Genomic DNA, 3,584 nt, shown 5'->3' with positions numbered 1-3,584 from the left:
TAGAATATTAATGACGGACTAGTTATCCGAACTCATTCGGAACATTGGGAGTGGGACAAAATTCAAAATTGCAGTGTATACATGTACATAAATAAATATGGTCATTTTTGTTTTATTGCAGTGAAGCCTAGTGTTTTTATAAACAAAACGCAACACTATGAGGGATAACCCTTCAAAATAGCTAGCTAAGTTAGTATAATTCTCCCCCTCTCCTTGTATTTCTTTAAATCCAAGGGAAGGGGGGGGGGGCCTTTTTTGGGTGAAAGCTGAGATTTTGTTTACGATTAGGGACATAGGACAATAGGTACAACCGAAACATTATGTAGGGACCACAAACATACAGCATGCACTTAAATACATCACTATCACACAGGATGCATTGACTAATGATAACAATGCATCCGCCCACAAACAATGGTCCAGCACCTAGTACTTAAGGAGTCGGGCAAAAGAAAACCGGCACCAAGTACACAATTGCTTTGCACCCAGAGGGGGTCGGACAAAAGAATACCGCCCCCACCCCCACCCAAACCCCAAACCTACTTGCTGCTGGTGTACTTGACAGATAACATCAGATGGAAGAGATGGAAGAGGAGGATAACATCAGATGGGAAAGATGGAAGAGGAGGACAGCAGAAGGAAGGATAAACGAAGGAACTGCCGGCATTGCCCCTACGTGCACAATTGCTTCGAGTCTCCCCTGGGTTGTCATGCCACGAGCTGAACCGTTCAGGCCCTTCTAAGGGCCCCTAAGGGCAACCTAGGGAGACAACACAAAGCCATCTAGGTCCCCATAACGAGCTTCTCTCGACATATGTCACCCCTCAATGTTCTACAATGGAACATACTGTGAATGATGATGTACTGAATTGTATTGATAAATATGGTGTAATTGGCCAAATATCACATGTGACCCCCCTCCCCCAAATTGTTCTACAAGTGAACATATTGTGACTAACGATGAACATAAACCCATCGATATGTATGATCTAAATAGTCAAACATCGCATGTCACTCACCATTGTATTACGAGTGAACATATTGTGACCTACGATGTATCTAAACCCATTGATATGTATGATGTAAATAGCCAAACATCGCATGTGACCCACCATTGTATTACGATTGAACATATTGTGACCTACGATGTATCTAAACCCATTGATATGTATGATGTAAATAGCAAAATATCACGTGACACACACACACACACACACACACACACACACACACACACACACACACACACCATTGTATTATGAGTGAACATAGTGTGACCTATGATGCATCTAAACCCATTGATATGTATGATGTAAATAGCCAAATATCATGTGTGACCCCCATAGTACTAGACGTGAATATGTTGTGACCTATGGTGTATCTAAACCCATTGATATGTATGATGTAAATAGCAAAATATCACATGTGACACACACCCCATTGGACTACGAGTGAACATAGTGTGACCTACGATGTATCTAAACCCATTGATATGTATGATGTAAATAGCAAAATATCACGTGACACCCCCCCCCCATTGTATTACGAGTGAGCATAGTGTGACCTACGATGTATCTAAACCCATTGATATGTATGATGTAAATAGCCAAACCCCCTCCCCCCCCCCATTATTTCAGTGAATTAAATAAGGACCTATCGCCTGATACAGTGCCCGACATATATATTGATGATCTCGTAGACCAAGTAAGCAACGATGATATTATAAATGGAAGATTCAGCGACCTACGATGTATCTAAACCCATTGATATGTATGATGTAAATAGCAAAATATATTTGACCCCCCCCCCCCCCCCCCCCCCACCCCATTATTTCAGTGAATTAAATAAGGACCTATCGCCTGATACAGTGCCCGACATAAATATTGATGATCTCGTAGACCAAGTAAGCAACGATAACATTATAAATGGAAGATTCAGCGAGGACGAAATACTAAAATCTATAAAATAACTAAAAAACAATAAAGCGGCACTCTAGTACAGGAGATATCAACAATTAAAGCTAGCCTAATTATCCAAAACAATTAACCTAATTAAATCTAAAAATAACTAAAAACTTTTTAAAAATCGGACCAGCATCATGGGAGACATAATTCAAACATAGGAAATAAGGGCCTTAGCGTTCTCCAATGGAACGCTAAAGGCCTCCATTCAATGGGACATGGTGCCGAACTCATTCAACTCATTAGCACTAGCAACATCAAGCCAAATATAATTTGCCTGCAAGAAACTTGGCTAGGAATCGGCACAAAAAAAAAAAAAAAAAAAAACTGAAGTATTTAAAATTACAGGATATACAAGTTATTATAAAAATAGAGAAAATAGTACTAGAGGCGGGCGACTGAAAACCCAAAGTAAGGTTGCCCGCCTGGCGACCGATTTAAAAAAAAAAAAATTAAATAAATAATTAATAAATAAATAAAAGTACAGCTATGTAGCCTACTTTGCACCATGAAAAAGTGTAGGTCTGCTTTTACATATAAACATATGCCCAATATAAGAATAGGTGTAAGGTAAGTTAAGTGGCATGTAAAATTGGGCACAAATTCATGTCGACAAGATTCAGCCCTGGTTATTTGTACACGTCATAGATCGTATCCACTGAACATTATATTTTAGGGGTTTTTTAAATTATTATTATTTCATTGAGATGGGGTGGGGGGGGGGGGAGGAAGGGGTTGTGTCGGTTATACCAGTGCTCAACGTTTGGTGAACGCAAGCATCTTTGTTTGTTGGAAATACCACAAATGTATTGACAGTGACAGTGGGGAGTCACAGTGGCATGTCTGTTATTTATTTAAAGAGTGAGTTGGTTGAGTGCAGGAAAATACTCAAAATAAATGTTTTCTCTTATAATCTGTTGCAATATTGTTGTTTTTTTAGAAAATATTATTCGGGCAAGTGAAAATAAATCCGGGCAAGTGAAAATGCTGTCACCACTTGCCCGGATGGCAACTCAAAAAAAAAGTTAAGCGCAGACACTAAGCCACTCTAATTAAAAATACCATACCGCATACTGAAATTAAATATGATTCTATTAATAAAAACTTAGAAGTTCTAGGACTTACTATACACAACGATAAAATGCCTATTGACATCATCAATGTTTATAGCCCACCGGGAACAGCCCATAAACAACTAACGCTAAGAGATTACAATAAACTCATAAACCCAAACAATAACTTAATTCGTGTAGGAGATTTTAATTGTCATAGCACACTGTGGGGAGGTCTGCACTCCGACGCACAGGGAGACATACTTGAGGAATTCATCAACACACACAATCTAGTATGTCTCAACGTTGGCAGTACTACTTTTATACATGACTAGCTGAGCACATCTGCCATCGACCTAACTATCACCTCTAACAATATAGGTGCAAACGCCCAATTGGAGGTGTTAGAAGCTCTCAATAGCGACCACCTACCCATATTAAACGGCTATAAATGTAATACTACTTATACAGAAGAAGATAAATTTATACCTAAATTTAAATTTAGCAAAGCTAACTGGGCTGGCTTTACAAGCGACTGTAGCAATATCAAGTTAGAAGATAGCCTAAACAT

This window comes from Gigantopelta aegis, chromosome 3, assembly GCF_016097555.1.
Source record: "Gigantopelta aegis isolate Gae_Host chromosome 3, Gae_host_genome, whole genome shotgun sequence".
Taxonomy (NCBI): Eukaryota; Metazoa; Mollusca; class Gastropoda; order Neomphalida; family Peltospiridae; genus Gigantopelta; species Gigantopelta aegis.
Note: the sequence above shows the minus strand (reverse complement) of the source record.